This window comes from Ambystoma mexicanum, chromosome 1q, assembly GCF_040938575.1.
Source record: "Ambystoma mexicanum isolate Mex_15411 chromosome 1q, UKY_AmexF1_1, whole genome shotgun sequence".
NCBI classification, from domain to species: Eukaryota; Metazoa; Chordata; class Amphibia; order Caudata; family Ambystomatidae; genus Ambystoma; species Ambystoma mexicanum.
In genome coordinates, this window is record NC_090922.1 from 576,430,005 (window position 1) to 576,450,901 (window position 20,897).

A 20,897-nucleotide genomic window follows, 5' to 3' on the forward strand; every position below is an offset into this window, starting at 1 on the left:
CTTTGCACCTAATGCAAATCTAATGGGGATGGGGCCATTCAAGAGATGTAAGTGATTTTAGCCTTGGGACCCCCCACAAAGATAAGAATACCCCCACTAAATTAGGAATTGCTGGGGAAGACTTGCATCAATGTCGTTATAGTTGTGCTGGGGTGTCGGGTTGCGGGTTCGAAGGCATTCACAGATGGTTGTCTTCTGGCTCCTTTGGAGACCTCGGACGGCAGTGGATGAACCCTGAATTTATACCATGATATAGCAGAGACCCCTGCGGACGACTGGACAGATGCATGTCTTGCATGAACCCCAGACAGGGTCAGCAGGCCCTCAGCAGCTAAGTGGTTGGACTTCGTGTTCCTAGCAGGCTCCTCTTTTTGGTGAAGGTCACACAGTAGGGTTCAAGCAGGACAACTGTCTTGTTAGCCAATGGTGGTTCCAGCAGCAGTCCACCAGCATCCCTCAGTTGTCATCTTCTTCGGAACACTTCCAGTTCCGGTGGTTAGCTTTTTTCCTAGGTTCAGCTTTCCTCCTTATAGCCAGAAGTCAGGCTAGGGGTCAGAGTAGCCTTCCAATAAGGGACTTTGCAACATACAAACTTGGGGGTGGCTATCCGATATTAGTACCCGGCGAGGGCGCAATCAGAATGAAAGAGCCATTCTGATTGGCCCTCGCCAAGTCATTACAAGGCTGGAATCCCTCTGTCACGATTCCACGCCCTTTGTCCCCAGCGGGGGTGTGGCAGCCCCTCAGCCAATGAGGATGCTCGAAGCGGGGCCATCCCCGCTCTGAGCCTCCCCACGGCTGAGAGGCTACCTTCGCCCCCCCCCGCCGAGGGACAGAGGTAAGGCTTTTATTTTATTTTGTTCTCCCCTTTTCTCCCTCCTCCCACCTCCCTGCCCTTCCCACCCCACTTACCTTCTATCCCTTGGAGCCCGGCGGGGGACAATGGCAGCCTCCTGCCGTGTGGAGACTCGGAGCGGGGTCATCCCCGCTCCGAGCCTCCACACGGCTGGAGGCTTCCATCGTCCCCCACCGGGGACCCAGGTACATTTTTTTTCTTCATTTTTTCCCCTTCCCCTCCCTTCCGCCCTCCCAACTGCACTCACCTTCTTTTTTTTCGGTAGTGGACTCGCTGGAAACGCTATTGTTTCCAGCGTGTCCGCTCCCGATGGCCGCCATGGAAAGGGAAATGGGACTCCGTTTTCCCTTTCCCGATGGCCATTTTCTTTGTCTTTTTTTTTGGGGGCGGGGTTCAAAACGCTGCAGCGTTTTGGGACAAAAAAAAGCCTTTAGTGCCCCGTTTTTTTGATTGATTGATTGATATTTTATTTCTATTGCGCTCGTACACAAGTTTTTTAGAGCGCAACAAGGCAAGGGAGGGGAACAGGGGAGAACAAAACAGCGATCTTACTAGGCCCAGTGACATTGAGAAAGCGCAAGTGCATGGGAGAGGGGGGAGGGGAAAAGTGCATGGAAGGGGGGAGAGGTGGAAAGTGCAAAGCAGAGGTGAAACAGATAAATAACAATAAATAAAAAATAAAGGCAACAGTGGTAATGCAGCCAGCAATTTGCAAGTGCTAGGTTTAAGGCAGCAGAGAGGGTAGGTCTGATAAATGCAGGAAGAAAAAGGGGGGCTGTATGGGTAGGCCGGAGGCAGTGCAGGAGGGTGGCAGGATGAGCAGGTACATGGGCCCAAAGAACAGAGGGTGGCCAGGTGCACGGTGCCAAGAGAGAACAGATCAGCAGGGGAGAGGGGGAGCGAAGGCAGAAGAAAAGAGGAAGGTCTTGAGGTGCTTCCGGAACCAGAGATGGTTCTCCTCAAGTTTAAGAATATCAGGGAAGCTGTTCCAGAGGGAGGCAACAGCCGAAGACCGAGATCTGCCCCCAGCTCGATTCTTAGGAAAACGACTGACCCTGAGAGAGTTGGAGGTAGAGGAGCGAAGAGCTCGAGAGGGGAGGTATTTGCGGTGGGATAGCTGAATGTATTTTGGACCCAGGCCCCAGAAAGCCTTGTGGACAATGCAGAGGGTTTTGAATTTAATCCTTCCATCCACTGAGAGCCAGTGGAGAGATTTCAGAGCTGGAGAGCTCGATCCCAGGGCTTGAGGCCAAGGACAAGTCTCTCAGTCCTGTTCTGGATTAGTTGCAGAGGGCTGAGAGTAGAGGCAGGTAGATTTAGAAAGAGGCTGTTACAATAGTCCAAGCTAGAGAGAACCAGAGCTTGAGATACCATGAGCTTCTGGGGAAGGAGAGAAAAGGCAGAGTCCCTCTGAAGAGGTGCAGTCGGAAATTTGACTTTTTAGAGACCTCAGAGATGTGGGCGGAGAAGGAATGGGTGGAGTCAAAGATGACCCCAAGGTTCTTAGCCTCACAGGTGGGGGTAGGAGGAGGGCCAAGGGAGGCCGGCCACAGAGTGGCCCTCATTACAACACCGGCGGTAACCAATGGTGCTATTAGCACCATAGTTGCTGCCGGTATTGTAACAAGTCCGCCATGGTGCAATGGGGAATTACCACCCCATTCCAAAGTTGGCTGGCGGTAATTCCCCATGCACCATTGGCCCTTCCCCATTCCCATTTTTGCCCCATAGGGCTCAATGGGAATGGGGAAGATGGTAATTACGGTACCGCAAATTGCGGTACCGTAATTACCTTCAAGGTCCCTTTGCGGGGGACCAGACCAGCCGTCAAGGTCGGGAGCCGCAAAGGGACCTCGTAATTAGGCGCTAAGGGGTTAACGGCACCGCACCCTTTTACGGCGCCGTTAACCCCTTAGCACCAGGGTCGTAATGAGGCCCAGTGAGTGGAAAGGATGGTGAAGGTGTGCCGATGAGGAGGATCTCTGTCTTGCTGGCATTCAGACAAAGATCATTGGCGGCACACCAATCTTGAATGGCAGTTAAGCAATCACAGATGAGAGAGGGAGAGGAGGTGGCAGAGGTCCTTTACCAGGCGTTAAGGACAGGACCCGCAAAGGGACCTTAGAGCTAATAACGGTACCCTATGGGGGCTCAAATGGGAATGGGGAAGGGCCCTGGTGAATGGGGAATTACCGCGTCAACCTTGGAATGGGGCGGTGATAGCTCCATTCACCATGGCGGAGTCGGTGAGGTTTTGGAGGCAGCCATGGCGCTAATAGTGCCATGGTTACCTCCAACCTCGTAATGACCCCCAAGGTGTGGAAAGATCCAGTGCCGAGAGGCGTACACAACTGAGGGACTCCCGAAATTCCAACCTTTGAGGCTGTTCCATGAAAGGTTACTTAATGACCTGAATTGGGCCACGAAAATCACCCAAGGAGGCAGAACGTTTTTAAAATACTTTCTGTGACACCCTTCCCTCTTAAAATCACACTCAATGAGGTATATCCTAGCTGCAGATACACTGCCTCACTCAGTGAAAGGGGGAAACCAGGTCCAATGGGAACAGGAGGTGGAGTATAGCGAGGAGGATGTTGATAAAGAGAACATGAAACTGAGGGGGCGTGCAATATATGACGGCACACATTCATGGCAAGAGCAAGCTCTCACGCAAACCCTGCCTAATATTAGCCTGCTGATGCAAGAAAGGGCCAGGAGAAGGGATGACATACCCCATGTAAGCCAGGACAGGGTTCATGCCTGTCCCAACAATACCCAAAGGTGTCCCCAGATGGCACGGAGCCTCCACCATTAGATTCCCCTACAGAAGAGCTAACAACGTATGGGGTGTTGTTTAAATGTGCGGCATCACTCTTTAATATAGACATGCAACAACTTCATCACCCTCTGACCCATGTATCGTTATAGGGCAATGAATGGCTGATTCCATAGTGATAACCCAATGATCACAGTCGATGAGGTATATCCTAGCTGCAGATACACTGCCTCACTCTCTCCAGCAAGAGAAAGGGGACACCAGGACCACTGGGAACAGGAGGTGCAGTATACTGAGGAGGATGTTGAAAAAGAGAACATGAAACTGAGGGGGTATATAATATATGATGGCACACCTTCATGGCAGGAGCAAGCTCTCACGCAAACCTTGTCTAAAATGAACCTGCTGATGCAACCTCACCTACACTAGTAACTGCTCCATGGAGAAAGAAAGTAAGAGACTGTTCTTTATGGGTAAAAAGATTAGTACAACAGCTAAATACACGCGACCCCATACGCAAATACGATCACTTGCAGGGGAATGCTATGCTAGACCTATATCAAGACTTACCTGACATTATTCACCATTCACCACTCAGGAGGGGCAGTCAGCTGCTAATGTAGTAATTGAAAGGAACCGTGACGCAACTGAAAAAAGCTGGTCACCAAGTGGCAAATGCTATAGATTTAAATAGATATGCTTGGTTAAGGGTGACTCGATTCTAGCCTGAAACTCATGCAGATTTTAAAAAAAGAACAAACAACTTTTGGCACACCTTTTTGATATAGAGGTTAATTAAAGATTTGAAAAGGCCAAAAAGGATTTAGACACAAAGTTGGTCAGGAGGTGTCCCTTAAGCTCTGCCCACCAACCATCTAAAACACTGCTTATCTTTTTGCTTATCTTTTGGTGCCTTTTTTTACACTCTCTTCCATAGCCGTGCCATTTTCTTTCCCCACTTAAGCTGCCTTCCAGCCACTTTACTTTTGCAGTTTGTCCGGCAGTGCAAGTGGATCTAGATCACAAGTTCCATCCTCCTGCTTAGAGCTGCCCTTTTATTTCCTTTTTTAGCTCTTTGGTCTCAGATAATCTCTTGGCAGGGTGTCTGAATTGAAGGGCAGAAGAAGAAAAGGTAAATTCCTGTTGGGTCCTATTAGGGATTGGAAAGGACAGAATCCATGCTCGCTGCATCCCAAAGAACAGGTTCAAGCAGACTGCTATAGCGTCTGTCTGGCTGTGTGGTTCACAGTTGCACTGTTTGTTGGCTCTTTTCAGCCGGTTCTGGGGACTGTTATTATCAGAATTTACAGACTGCGCTTGCCCGTGAATTAATGCAGAGCACTCATTGGCATTCCTCCTTTCCATCACCTAATCTGTTTGGGAAGGCTCTGCAAGATACACTCCCAGTTGGGAGTTCAGGTCTTAAATGGGGAAGTACCTTGCCTTGGTGGGGATGGCGAGCTGCTCTAACCACCATCTTGGAGGCACATTGGGTAACAGCCGCACCAACCCAGTCCCTGGTGGCCCACCCCGATCAAATATTACGTTATGGAGTTCTGTCAACGCGCCAAGAGATGCTTTTATTCCCAGAGCCCCCTCCTATTGTAATTGGTTATTTATAACATGCTTAATACCCAGAGGTTTCTAAGCAGAGACCCGGGGATCGAACCTGTGTTGCTCCACGTCACGTGATTCCAAGGCGCACATGTTGCCCCTGACCTATCCTCCCGGCACAAGTGACCTTTGGTCACTTGTTTAATATGCCTAGTGGCGTGTATTACATTGTTAGCCATGTACAGCTTATAGAACATCTCACTTAATTTAGAGATGGATAGGGGCAGGGGCTATCCAGCCTTTTAGGCATTTTAGCAAATAAAATGTACCTTGGGGAATGTGTTCTTTCCCCTCTCACCTGAACCTATGAGTCTCCAAGGACAATAGAAGGGGGACTGGTTTACTATGTGAGTTGTTAGAGGTCTCTTTCCATTGTTCTACCAATGTGCATGCACATTTTATGGTTCTTTACACTATAGATGGAAGAAGTGCATTTGTGATAACTTGCTCTCACCTTTTGTTATCAATGCCATTTATTCCACCGTCAACACTGGACTGCGCGTCAGCCCTATTTAGAAGTGGAATACAAATGGTGTATTTCCATGTAGTGTTATTGTCTTCCCTTCCTCTGTGTGACGTTTTGTTTATGAGCGGTGGATATATTGTATCCTGAGTAAATACATATACGAGTTACTGGGAATTAAATTGTCATGAAAGGGATGATGCATGGAACCATGGGGATGTGAGAGGTATGTGTGTTCCAAGTGTCAGTTGATCCTGTGACCTCAGTGAATGAATGTCTGGTGGGTGCTGCTCTAATCTTGATCTTAATGATGAGATCTGATCTACTGGCATGTAATTAAGAAGAATCTTTTGAATAAGTACAACCTGATTCCTAAGTCCCCTTTCTCCAAAGAGAGGCTGGATAGAAATCCAAGGCCTCTGCCAGTCAGCGTGGGAGTTGGATGAAGGAGGATGCAAGCTGGAGCAGGAACTGAAATAAAGAGTTTGGAGGGAGCAGGAGGAAGATGTGTGGAAGGAGTTTGGAGAGTAAGAGTGGGGAGGAGGAGCTGTTACATCTGAGGGGGAGACGGCCCTGGTGGAGATTGGTGAGAGTAAGGAAGGCTGAAGTTAGATTGGAGGAGGCAGGAAAAGAGTTAGTCTGTTGGGTGGTAGGAGAGGAGGTGGTGAAAGATCAAGAAGAGGTGTCAATAGAATCACAAATGGAGGTGGAGATGTATCAAGAGGTTGGTGGTAAAGATTTAACAGCGGCGACTGATGATTTGTTGTTACTTGAGGAGGCTCTAGAGGAGCAAGTGGACACATTCTATGCGATATGTCCATACCACGTTGACTATATGAAAGACAATATACAATCATTCAACCATTCAGAAGAAACCTATCAAGAAGGATGTCCCTTGCTGAATTGTCGGAATGCAGCCATGAATAAAATGGTGCACGACATGGATGCACGTTAAACAAAGTCTAATAACAGCAAAAGAATGTCAGAAAGAAGATATATGAACCTATGTTGAAACGATATGAAAATACATAAGAATGACGACGTAGATGGACCACTGAGAGAAACATATACTCCATGATTCAGTATTTATGAACACAAAGAAGAATGAAATGTTCACTGGTCAATCACTGTAAATACGCTGAAACACAAGGTAGAAGGAATACATAGAAGCTTACTTATGAGAGGTATATATTCAACGTTTAGGACTACCATCAGAACAAGATGGACGATGGCTTATATCAATCAACCCAACTACCTCTAAATACGAGCCCAGAGTTTTAAAGTGGAAAGATGATGAAGAAGCTGGTTTCCTTGCGAAATAGGAGAGTACATTGGCTTAAAACCAAGGATGCTATTTCGAGAGATGAAGGCAAAGCACGAAGGGAGTCTATGAGCAGACCATGCGCAAGGACATATTTCCCAAAGATAAGGAGGAACAAGAACATTTACTGATGCCAAGTATTGGACCGTTAAAAGGGTATGAAGTCAACATGGGATAGAGTTAGCAAGTTTCTAAAGAGAACTGTATCCTGCAAAAATTGAATCAAATGATGTTAAAAGCACTGTAGATATGGACAATTTCACAGGCTTGCTACACGTGACGAAGAGCTCGCAAACAAGGGGTATTCATTAGGCCTGGAGCAAAGATAGTGGTGTACCTACATTCCCTCGAATGTCCTGAGACAGTGCAGACTGGCAAGGTCAGGCTTCAAATAGAAGTCACTGGCATAACGCCTAGCGATGAGAGAGAGTGGCCTAATTTGGAAACAAAGGAACAGCTGACGTTTCTCCAACCACCTGGGTTTCGTTTCTATTTACGTGCTGCTAACAAGCCAAAATTCAAATGGTGGATTTGGGTTGCCAACCAATTAGAATAGCCTTCCATGCACTTTTACATCCGATGTTGCAAAGTATTAGTCCGCGGGCACATTTTCTACAATGACGAGTACCCTATACCATGTGATTAAAAGCAGCTCAGGGTGTGTTTTACAGAACAGAGACCACCAATGAGGAACTACTACGCACATGTTCTATAGGTATACATGATCCCATAATCCAATCCCACCCCTCGATAGGTTTATGAAGTTTGCCACGTAGGATGACGTCATAGATGACGCATCTAGTATTATATAAGATACGAATAAATTATAAGACAGTGTAATCTTGCATGGGTTGAATTGATGAGTGTTTATTCGCCCTGCTTTACTTTTTAAGATTACAGCAGTATTTTACCATCTCCCTTGAGTCTGTCTAGTTATTTGGTCTGAAGTTCTTTTTTTAAAAACTTTATTTAACTTGCTTGACAATGTAACAGGGAGCAACGAGCATTGTATGAACCATCGACATCTGACATAGAAGTACGCAATCAGGCAACGTGACCACACAGGGTCTTAATAGAAGAACCTATAAGCATTACATCATGAAGGTAGGTACCCAAATACACATGTTGACACATTAACCGGGGCAAAGGTCAGGGGACAGAGGATTGTCACTATCTCCCCCATCCTCAGCAGTCAAGGAGAATAAATAGGATCGAAAAGGGGTCCAAATGTTCCTGGGTCTGCTTGTTGCTGGCTGCATGGCGTACCGACGCTCCTACACATCAGAGGCCCAAGTGACAGCCTGAAGCCATTGGCTGAAGGTGGGTGCACTAGGGCGCAACCAGAGTAACAACACACAATGGGTTGCAACCAACATACAAAGACCAGCCAGCCTCCTGAGGTCGCGGCCAGTGCGGAGGAACTCGTGGAAAAAACAAGTCATTGGGGATGGTGTAACAGTGCAATCTAGCATTTGAGATATGGCCTCACATACCTCCTCCCAGAATGACATGAGGTTTGGACAGGACCAGAGCATGTGCATATAATCAGCATTGTCTGTTCTGCATCTTGGGCTAACAGAAGGCTGATCCCTTGACATACAATGCAGTCCGGCTTGGGTATAGTGGTATCTTGTAATGGATGAGGGATGCAGGAAGAGTAAGTACAAACATGTACTTTATATTATATTATATTATAAGAACAAACTATTAAATATCTATATAAAGAAGTATAGTGGATTGAGCCCCACGATGCGGCTCCCTTCTCTCGTCTTCTCCGCCAACCGTCTTTTACGCTCCCCGCATTGCACTTCTCATAACACGCATACCGGACACGGGTCATCGCTGCTCATGTCTCGGAACACATACTCACAAGCCAATGCTCAATCTACTCTTTGTAGATGACAGAAATGAACAGCTGTGGTCTTCCTCTGTGGTCTTCCTCACTCACACACGTATTCAGCCAGTCGTTGTGGTCTACAGTAGGATCTTCCACATCGTCACTGGCTAACAATTCCGGTGTTATTATTGGCCAAGGAAAAATCCAAATTCTGTTCACTTTTCACATCCTTCACATTACACCTTCTTTCACTCCCAACACTCTGACTACCCTCATTGAAACCTGTCCTCATTTTTTTTAAATCATGAACATCAGAACCATTCATCATACCTCTCACTACACAGACTCTTTCCATATTCCACACACGTCCGTCATCCACTCTCCCCGCATGTTTGAACACCTCAGAAACCACCAATGGTCTGTACCATCTACATGGCTCGTTCCTGAAAGCAGGAGGAGGTTTAATCCTGACAGTGTCTCCTGCAACAGGTGACATGTTCTTTGTTCTCGTAACCCCTACTTTGTCATGTGCTGTTTTATTCTTAACTTGGGAGCTTCTGATGCGTTCTATCAATCCCTCTGATTTATCTCCTGTGTTAGTACTCCTACCTAACCAGGGTGGTTCACGTTTGGTGTTGGCTTTGTGCTCTCGGCTACGCTCAAAAGGTGAAACACTAGTTTACAGTGTGGGGTGAAACGATGAGCCACAATGGTATCCCTCACAGCTTTCTTCCATTCCACCCCATTGGACCATGGCCAGTGAATGGTCTCCTTGAGAACACGATTAAACCTCTCAACAACACCATTCGCCTGAGGGTGATAGATGGCACTAAATGTGTGTTCTATGGTGTGAGCTCCTCAATAATCAGCTATCTCTTTTGAACAAAATTGGGTTACGTTATCAGTAACTATGACACAGGGATAACCCTCTCGTTCACTGATCTGATCCAGAAAATGAATAACTGATTTCGTAGTAATGCATGGTTTGATCAAAACCTCTGCTCACCTGGTAAGTAACTCTATCACCACCAAACAAAATTGCTGCTCACCATCGCTCCGTACTGGACCCAACACATCCAGACCCACTTTATCCCAGGCCTTTTCAGGAATCTCCGTCACAACCATCGGATATTTCGAACTCACACATGCCTTCTCACTATTACAGAAAAGGATACAATTGCAAACTGCTCTCTCAATCTGAAGGTCGCATCCGAGCCACCAATAATCGCTCCTTATCTTTTGTTTGGTCTTAATAATTCCTTGATGTCCCTCATGGCCTAAATCTATAATCCTTGGTCGTACATATATAGGCGGGATGATCCTCAATAACTTTCCAATAAGGTGCTAGACTTGACTGGGGAGCGTGAAAAGATGGTTGGCGGAGAAGACGAGAGAAGGGAGCCGCATCGTGGGGCTCAATCCACTATACTTCTTTATATAAATATTTAATAGTTTGTTCTTAGTAATATGATAAAGTACACATTTGTACTTACTCTCCTTGCGTCCCTCATCCATTACAAGTGGCGATGAGGATGGGATGAGGGACGCAGGTAGAGTAAGTACAAATGTGTACTTTATTCATATTACTAAGAACAAACTATTAAATATTTATATAAAGAAGTATAGTGGATTGAGCCCCATGATGCGGCTCCCTTCTCTCCTCTTCTCCACCAACCGTCTTTTCACGCTCCCCGCATTCCACTTCTCATAACACGCATTCTGGACATGGGTCATTGCTGCTCGTGCCTCGGAACACATGCTCACAAGCCGATGCTACATATCTGTGGAGTATTTTAAACTGGATCAGCTTGCATCTAGAGTTAAGGGAAACTTCTTGGATGCGGGCACACATAGATTCCCATTTTTGATCAGTTATATCTATACCCAAGTCACTGCTCTATGCCCCCCGAAGCCTATCTCCCATGAGTGGCCTATCCTTCCCTGAAGAAAACCATACAGCCTGGCGACCCTCCCCCTCGTTGCGGTACCCATCATAATTTCGGATAATAGCAAGTCATCAGGGGGAATCTAGGGGAATTCATGCCACCTGCCTTGAGAGTCCGGCGCAGGCCCACGTATTGTAGCCATCGGGAGAAACGTTCCCTCAGGGACTCTGGCAGGTTCTGTCATTCTGTAAAGGTTACTATAGTGAAAACATCCCGTATAGTGTCAAAACCTTTCCCGGACCAGTGGCGAACCGTTGCACCATCCACAGGAGGAGACTCTGGAGACAGTTCCACATAGGGAAATTGCCATGAAATGGATGTTGAGTGCCTATCTGTTTCCAAAGTCTATTCCACTCTGTCATTGTGACTCCGGTGGGATCGATGGGGTCTAGTTTGAGACTTGAAGAAGGGAGAACCAGAGAGCGAACATCCAGATCACCGGCTGCTAGGTGCTCAAGTATAACGTGGGGGGATGGATCCGTCAGATTCAAACCAAAACACAGTGAAATGGGCCTGAGCAGCGATCCAATATCGCTCAAAGTAAGGGTGTAGCAAACCCACCCGGCACAAATGGGGCAGCCAACGTGTCCAACTTCAGACGGACAGCAGCAGAGTGCCACAAAAAGGCATTGACTGTCCAGGTCACTACCAGGCCAAAGCAGGACGTTCTGAAATTTGTATAGAAGTTGAGGGAGTACAACCATTTGAGAACAGACACCCTCCCGGCTAGCGTTATCTGCAATTTAGCCCAGTTTTCAGTCTTACGGGTGAGAGAGGCGAGGTAATTTCCATAGTTGTGGTCATAGAATGGGGTCTGGTGACGCATAACCACCACCCGAAGGTATTTCATATCTGACTGAGACCAGGTAAACCCACAAAGATCCTGGGGGACCGCAGTGGTGTTCGTCAATGGGAATAGTGCAGTTAACCTTTAGCCCGGATAACTTGCCAAAAAGAACAACGTCTTCTAATATTTGTGCCAGATTCTCCTCAGGAGAGCGGATGTAAAGTAATGCATTGTCCGCATAGAGTGAGATGATCTCTGGATCCCCAGAGAGTCTTATACCCGGCCTAGGGGCATGCCGCTGACGAATCCTGTCTGCCAAAGGTTCAATGGCCAAAGCAAATATCAAAGGCGGGAAGGGGCAGCCCTGTCTGGTGCTCCTGGCTAGCTTAAATTGGGTGGAGCACCGGTATTCAGTGCGGACCCTGGCGACAGGGGACACATATAGTAGTTTCACCCAAGACAGAAAGCGGGGGCCAAAATTACTCTTCTCTAGCACCAGCCACAGAAACCTCCAGGATGCCGAATAAGAGACGCAAATTGAGGGCGGTGGAGCGCCCCGGGATGAATCCCGACTGGTCGGGGTGAACAAGGAATGGCATGTATGGTGCCAACCAGGGGGCCAACACCATGGCAAATATTTTGACATCACAATTAATGAGAGAAAGGGGCCGGTAGGAGCTGCACTGCGTGGCCGGCTTGTCAGGTTTCAGTAATACTGAAATAATTTCCTCACGGAGCGAGGGGGGGAGTTTACTGACCACGCATGCCTCCTCACACACAGCCACCAGCCGGGGAACCAGGTGACCCTTATAACATTTATAGAATTCGGTAGTTAGCCCGTCAGCACTGGGCACCCTCCCTGTCAATAGTGAGTCTATTGCATTAGATAATTCCTCCATTGACACTGGGTGGTCCAGTGCCACACTCGTCTCTGAAGACAGCACCGAGAGCAGAAGACTGTCGAGAAAGGATTCGATATCCACCGTAGGTGTCGATATTAGTATAGAGTGCTTCATAAATGGAGCGAAACTTGTTATTGATTTCTTGAGACGCGAGGGCAGCATCCACTCTCTCAATTGTTGGAATATGGGGAGCCCCCTCTCTCGGCGTATAAATCTAGCTAATAGACAGCCGGGGCGTTCCCCTTCCCCATATTTTCTGGCAGTCTGAGGATCATCTAAAAACTTGCGCTTGTGGTCGGCCTGGGCCCGGAAGGTATCTAGCACTGTCCCTATCTCGATGAGCGTAGCGGCGGACGGGGATGAGATATATTGTGTTTCCAGTCTGGCAAGTAAGAGCTCGCTCTCCACAATGGATTTACCGAATCACTCCAAGGATCCCTGCCTCCTTTGCCAGTGTGATAATGCAAATGTAGTCTCTGAAAGAGTGGCCTGAGTCTCCACTGACCCAGCATTGAACGTAAAAAAGTCGTCAATATTGGACCCTAGTTCAGATTCAAACACCGGGTCCAGCAAGGCATTCGCTTCAGTCTCCATGAACGTGCAACCCCACTGCCCTCCCCCCACCTCAATGAAACGGTAACCGGGGAGTGATCTGAAAAGGTCCTGGGTAGGATGATCATATATCAGAAACTAGCCATCTGTCGATACGCGAGTGCGAGTTGTGTACCGATGAATAGAAGGAGAAGACCCGAGAGCCAGGGTGTATCAGTCTCCAAGCGTTGACAATCTCAGCAGGGACTGCACTTCTATAATGGTCTTGGAGAGCTGACAGGTTTTCGTGCCAGACCTATCCAGGTCAATGTCTACTATAGTGTTGAAATCACTGCCCCAAAGTATAGGAATGAGGGGAAATCAGGATCGTCAGTTTTAGGACCATATACATTGAGTAAACCACCTCCCGTCCAAGAAAGTGAGCCAAACAATAAAACATAGCATCCCAGGGGTTCTACGTGTGTAACTTTGTGGATGAACTTGAGGGTCTTGTGGATCAGGGTTATAACTCCATGGCTTTGGGTGGAATAGGTGATTTAGTAACGCTGGGGGCCCCATGACCGAGCAAACCAATCACACTCTTTAGCTAATGCGTGGGTTTCCTGTAAGAAAAGTACCTTGACCTTGTGTTGTTCAACGTACAGTTGCGGTTTATGCATCTTAACAGGGTTACCCAATCCTCTGATATTCCAGTTCATACATATTATGCCTTCATCCGCCATCAAGACGGCAGGCTCGTGTCAGTGGAAGCATGCCTCGATGTACATATGCCCAGCAAAATTCTAACCAGGCTAGAAAGGGTTGTGTAACGCTCACCTGGTATCCACGGGGACGTCACTCAGCCTGTTCTGACCTCTTATGACCTCAAACCCTTCCCTGGAGGCTATTTGACTGGAGACTGGGCCTGAAACACAGGATTGGAAGAGTTTAACTCCCTATTGTCTCTGTGTGCTTGAACCCCTTCTTCCCCGGGGTCCAACCCTTCCCTTTGATCCACAGCTCACCTTGTTTTCTTGGATAGTGTGCTCTCCGTCCTGCTTTCAGTGCAGGGGCGCGTTGATTGATGCGGGCTCGTTGCTGCCTAGTTACTTCACTGGCAAGAGTCCGATAGGTAAGTATAATGAGTCTTTTGAACAGTTCTCTAACTTCGTTCCTTTCCTTCCTTAGATGATGGCCGGCGATGAATGATGGGCAGAAGCGCCGCAAAGGAAGGCTGTTCCTAACGGTGTTCTTGCAGGAGCTGAGTGCAGAAGAAAGATGCAGGCCTACTGGAGACCAATCCGAACACGGTGAGTGTCACGCTGCAGGTGCAGAAAACGCAAAGCATGTTTCTCAGCCTGGGTGTGGCTTGAATAGTCTCTGGGTATCCCAGGTGTCTCTTGGCTGAACCACACCCAAAAGACTAGACCGCACATGCAGTTCTGGGAATCGAAATATGTGGGGGCATCCATCTTGTCCCCATCAATGCACTACAAGTCCAATTCCCAATGTTATCCTATGGGAGTGAGTGAGTCTGGTGCCACAAGCGCCAAGTCTGACTCCAAGTGGGTCTTTGAAGGGATGGAGAGGCCCTTGAGGGCCATGTAGGTGATCGTAGCCTGGCTCCAGCCTGACATCTTGGAGGGCTGGGGACATGAGGGGCAGGAATCATGACAGCACTCCCCCCCAAGGCCCCTCTCAAGGTGGCTCTTCTGTCTGGTCCTGGTTTGGTTGGATGGTTTTGATGAAATCGTCTAAGCAAGCGAGGTGCATGGATGTACTCACAAGGCTCCCATGTCCTGTCTTGTGGACCATACCCCTTCCAGTCTACTAAGTAGAATAATTTGGATCTGACGTACTTTGAATCTAGGATGGCCTTGACTTTGAATTCTGGCTCCCCGGGGGCTACTACTGGCTGCGGTGGCGTTGCTACCCGGGTCCCAGGTTGAACAGGTTTAAGGAGAGACACGTGGAACACAGGATGAATCTGCATGTTTGACGGCAAAGCTAGTCTGACCGCCACAAGATTTATCATGGAGGTGACGGTGAATGGACCCAGGTATCTTGGACGGAAAGTTCAGGCTCCTTTAATGGAAACGTGTTTAGACGCCAGCCAGACTTTGTCTCCCACTTGGTAGTTGGGGGCCTTTGCTCGGTGTTGATCAGCAAACTTCTTTTGGCGATTCTTAGCTTGAAGTAGGTGTTCAGCTGCCCTTTTAAAGGTTTGAGAAATGGCTGTGTGCAAGGTTTTGACTGCTGGCATTTCCAGGTTGTAGGAACGTCCAACTCAGAAGTACGTGGGTGCCTGCCATACATGGTATAAAAGGGTGTCTGCCCAGTGCTGGTGTGTAGGGAATTATTATAAGCATATTCAGCTATCCGTAATAGGTCGAACCAGCTTCCTTCAGCTTGGTGTAACATGCAACGCAGATACTGCTCAAGCGTCTGATTTGTCCTCTCAGTTTGACCATCCGTTTGGGGATGGTGACTGGTGGATAGCTGGATGTCGTTCTGGGCCATAGAGCAGCATTTACTCCAGAAGTTAGATACAAATTGAGTACCTCGGTCTGAGACCAAAACTGAAGGAAACCCATGGAGCCGTACGATGCCTTCAAGAAATATCTTTGCCAGAGTGGAAGCATTTGGGAGCCCCTTAAGAGGAATGAAATGTGCCATTTTTGAAAATAGGTCCACAACCACAAGAATAGTGTTAAACCCTTGACTGGGTGGTAAGTCGGTAATAAAATCGAGGGACAACGTGTGCCAGGGTGCTGGTGGTATTTCCAATGGTTGTAATAGCCCAGCTGGTTTCTGCTTGGATTACTTGTTTTGAGCACACACTCCACAAGATAGGATGAATTGGATAATGTATTTATGCAACGTGGGCCACCAATAGTTTGGTTTTACCTTGGCTAGGGTTTTAGCGATTCCGGGGTGGCCCTCGATCAAGGAATCATGATAACCGGACATGACTTCTTCTCGTAGTTCTTGGTTTGGAAAGAATAAACGATTCCTGAAGTAGGGCAACTGATCTTTTATCATGTAATGTTCTCCTGTGCACTCCACGCTTGTAATTTCTCCGGACTCATCAGGTTTTGGATTTCTTCATCTAATTCTTTCTGAGTTATGGTTGCTGTGATTCCTAGGAGCTTGTCACTCGGGATGATTGCTATTGGGTCAGGGGTCTGATACCCTTGCTCTTCCACCCCCGTTTTTCACCCCTGGTTGAAATGTAATCACGTAGTCATATTCAGGAAAAAAAGAGCCCAACGTAGTTGTCGTGAGGATTGGGCCTTTGCCGTTTTTAGGTATTGGAGGTTCCGGTGGTCAGTTATTACGGTGATTGTGTTTCTGGCGCCCAAGAGGTAGTGCCGCCATGCCTTAAAGGCTGACTTAATGGCCAGGAGTTCTTTGTCTGTGATAGCGTAATTGAGTTCAGGGGGTGTGAATTTACGCGACCAGAAGGCAACAGGGTGTAACTGGCCCGTTTCGGGGTCCTTTTGTGAGAAGACGGCTCCCATAGCCATGCTTGAGGCGTCCGTTTCCACCAGGTATGGGAGATCAGGGTGAGGGTGGCGTAAGATTGGGGCAGATGTAAATCTTGCTTTGAGTTCCTGGAAAGCCTCCTCGGCTTCTGTTGTCCACTGGAACTTTTTGTTGCTTTTCCTTAGTAATGACGTGATGGGATGCATGATTTGCGAAAATCCTGGGATGAACCGGCGGTAGAAGTTTGCAAAACCCAGCATACTTTGAACTCCCTTGAATGAATTTGGGGATGGCCAGTTCAGGATAGCATCTACCTTGTGTACATCCATTCGGATTCCATTCGGGCTGAGAAAAAAGCCCAGGAATTCCACCTTGGGAGACGTGGAATGAGCACTTTTCGAGCTTGGCGTAGAGCTGGTGTTGACGGAGTTTCTCCAATACGGATCAGACATGTTTAACGTGGTCCTGCTTTGATGCAGAATATACTAGGTTATCGTTGATGTACACTAGAGCACAGACATCAATCAATTTCCGTAGGACATCGTTCTTGAAGTATTGAAATGCAGCAGGCGTGTTGCAAAGGCCAAAGGGCATTACTTGATATTCGTACAAGCCGTATTTGGTGCGAAAAGCTGTTTTCCATTCATCCCCCTGTTTCACGCGAACAAGGTGATATGCCCCCCTCAGGTCTAGTTTTGTGTAGATTTGGGCATCTTTGACTTGATCAAGCAATTCAGGGATCAGTGGCAGGAGGTAGCGATTTTTTACGGTAATCTGGTTCAGTGCGCGATAGACGATGCACGTTCTCAAGACCCCCTCCTTTTTCGGTACGAAGAATAGAGGACTGGCTGCTGGAGACTTCGAGGGACGGATGAACCCGTCGGCCAGGTATTGGTCAAGATAGGCCTTCAGGTGCTGGTTTTCTGGTTCCGTGAGTGCGTAAATTCGCCCACAAGGGATTTGTGCGCCGGGTATCAGGTTGATTTGGCAATCGTATGGTCTATGCCGTGGCAGGGTATTAGCCTGTTCTTTATGAAAGACACCTTGAAAGTCCTGGTATGCACTTGGTAGGGTGCCGATTGCCACAGTCGCAAGCGTGGAGATTCTGGTGTCTATTGGTTGTTTCTCTTGGTGATAACATGTGTGGGCGCAAGTCTCGGGAAAGGCCAATTCTTTTGCTCGCAAATCGATTTGAGGATTGTGAGCTACCAAACATGGCATTCCCAAAATCAACCAGAACTGTGGTGCCTTGATGAGGTCGAAAACGATAGATTCTTGGTGTCCATCCTGGCACAGAAGGGTTAAAGCTGCGGTGCATTGGGATACTGGACTAGAAGCTATTTCCGTGCCGTAGACAGTGGTAACAGTGTCGGTGGTTGATTTAGGGCGTAACGGAAGCCCCATCTTTGCCGCAAGATCCTGGTCGATGTAATTCCCAACGGCTCCACTGTCTATGTACGCTCTTACTGCGTGCATCCGAGATGGTTGTTGGTGATTGATCAAGACCACAAAATGGGAGGTCTGTAGTTCACTTTCTTCGCTCGACAAGTGGACCCCTACACTTGCCGGGCTGGTGGTGTTTTCCGATTCCTTGGTGGTATCTTCCTTGTCCGTGGCCCCTACCGTCCTCCTCGGTGGCTTAACAGGGCACTCTTTAAGGAAATGACCCGACCTTCCACAGTACAGACATAACTGCTGCTGTCTCCTTTTATCCCTTTCCGCTTTAGTCAAGGGGGATCTGACCCCCCCGATTTGCATTGGTTCTCCTGAACCTTCCGTTGTTCGGGCAGTTTTGTCCTTTGAACGCACATACATAGGGCGAGGGTCCGGTCTGGTTCGATCTGCTCTTGTCATGATGCCTACCCCCGGGCATCCGGATCAAGCCCATCAGCCCCGGGAGCAGGCATCCAGATATTTAATAAAACCCCAGCAGCCCTGGCTGGGGGCTGTCTGGGTTCAGTCCTGGCGCCTTAGGCGCCAGGCTCATAATAGAAATCAGTCCTGGCACCATAGCAGCCAGGCTCATAGACTTTACTTACCTCATGCAGACCATGCTGCAAATGAATCCAAGCCAACGTGAGGCCTGGATGGGACTATTTTACTACAGGGACTATTTTTTACGCAGGTGTGGTTCTAGGGACTTCTTACCTGGAACTACTTTGGAGGCTATTTAAACCACGCCCGAACAGCAGCACATGCTTCGCGTTATTCTGCATCCAGCAGCGTAATGCTCACCGTGCCTGCAGTCAGCATCCAGTCTTCAGCCACGCCCGTCTCGAATCCAGAGCTCCTAGCAATAGAAGAAAGAAGAAGGAAAGGTTAGAATACAGATATTATTTCAATCCTTACCTGAATTCCGGATCCATCACGTCTTCGAACTTGAAAAGGACATTATTCTACACGCGTTGCATCACCAGCTGCAGCGCCGCACCATACTCACCAGTCCTCACAGCATTTTTTGATCCGGCGCAGCCTCCATCATTTTCTTCGCCAAATTCCACCATCTAGCGGACAAAAGAAACATAAGGTGAGCCGAGAGAGCCAACAAATACAACCTGTCCACCATAGATTTACCTGATTAACAACCGGAGGCATTATTCTGTAACAAACCGCAACTTCTTACGCCGCACCTTTAAGGAGAGAGAAACCAGCAATTTAAATACACGCATTTTTTACCGGACAGTGTTGGGTAATACAGACTCTTACCTGAACACCAACAGCTGCCACAAGACAATCTTCCCTTGGATCCAGCTGCAACACATGAAAGGAATGTACAAGAGTGAACATCGGACATATTGAACTCTTTGAACTTTATACTTGCAGGTTCTCGCCTGGAACCTCAGAGTCAATATTCATCCGGAACTCTTCCAACGCCTTCAAACCAGCGAAGTAACTGGTATCTACGCGCCCCTGCATTCCACGCAGGATGGAGAGCTCATTTAAAAACATAAGGTGAGTTTACTGAAAGTGAATATCGGTGGTGATTAGTGGGGAGAACAGTGGGGTGCCATTACTAGAATCCACGGGTGGCTAAATCCCTTTCTCCACTTGCAAGAGAATACTTCTACGGGTCAAGCAGACGAGATAGGCGGTCCAGACCAGTCGGTCATCTCTGCACTACGCTTCACGTTGGAGGAGGTCGCAGCTGTCTGGGTCCGATCGACGCCCCTGTGGGAGCCAGGTGAGTCTAGCAGCTCTTCGGCCCTGCAACCTATGATCCAGTTGAACAACAAGGTCAATGAATTCTGAGCAGTCTTTCGGGGGGTTCACTACTTGTGTGAGAAAATCTTCGAGCTCCTCCCGCAACCCCCGATGAAATAACGTGGTTCTCTTCTCCACTGGCCATTCTGCTTCAACTACAAGTCTATTGAACGTGGCTATGTATGTTAATAGGTCTTGATTCCCTTGGCGTAGGGACAGAAGTTCGATGTCTAATGCCTGCCCATGAGTACGACAGGCGAACAGCTTTTGCATCTCCTGCTGAAAGCCCCTGAAGTCATGCAGCAAAGGATCGTCTTGGGCCACAAAGGGTACAGACCAGTCCGCGGCGCTACCACTCAGGTAGGATAGCACAAAAGCGACCCGTGATTGGTCATTCAGAAAGGCCCCTGGCCTACAAAGGAAGTGCAGGTGGCACTGGTCATGAACGTTACAAACCTCTTGGGATCCCCCGTAAATCGTTCGGGCGGGGCCAAGGGAACTGCCCCAGGAAGGGTTATCTGAACGGGATTGGCTGATGGTGCTGGCATCGAGGGCACGCTTCCCGGGTATGGTGCATGCCCTGCTTGTGACTGGAGAAGTTGCCGGCTTAAATCATCAGTGCGTTCTTTGGCTACTATCAGCTCTCTCTTCAGGATGTTGGTCTCCTGCCTGGCTGTATGTACATTGGAACGTAGCTGCCCCAACATGTGGGCTAACTGGTCGGTTTCTGACGTTTCCATGACGCCCAGGCGGATTTTGATGTGAGGCTTTGCGTTCTGTAACGCTCACCTGGTATCGACAGGGATGTCACTCAGCCTGTTCTGACCTCTTACGACCTCGAACCCTTCCCTGGAGGCTATTCGACTGGAGACTGGGCCTGAAACACAGGATTGGTAGAGTTTAACTCCCTATTGTCTCTGTGTGCTTGAACCCCTTCTTCCCCGGGGTCCAACCCTTCCCTTTGATCCACAGCTCACCTTGTTTTCTTGGATAGTGTGCTCTCCGTCCTGCTTTCAGCGCAGGGGCGCGTTGATTGATGCGGGCTCGTTGCTGCCTAGTTACTTCACTGGCAAGAGTCTGACAGGTAAGTATAATGAGTCTTTTGAACAGATCTCTAACTTCATTCCTTTCCTTCCTTAGATGATGGCCGGCGTCCGGGGATGGCGGCGTGCTGCTG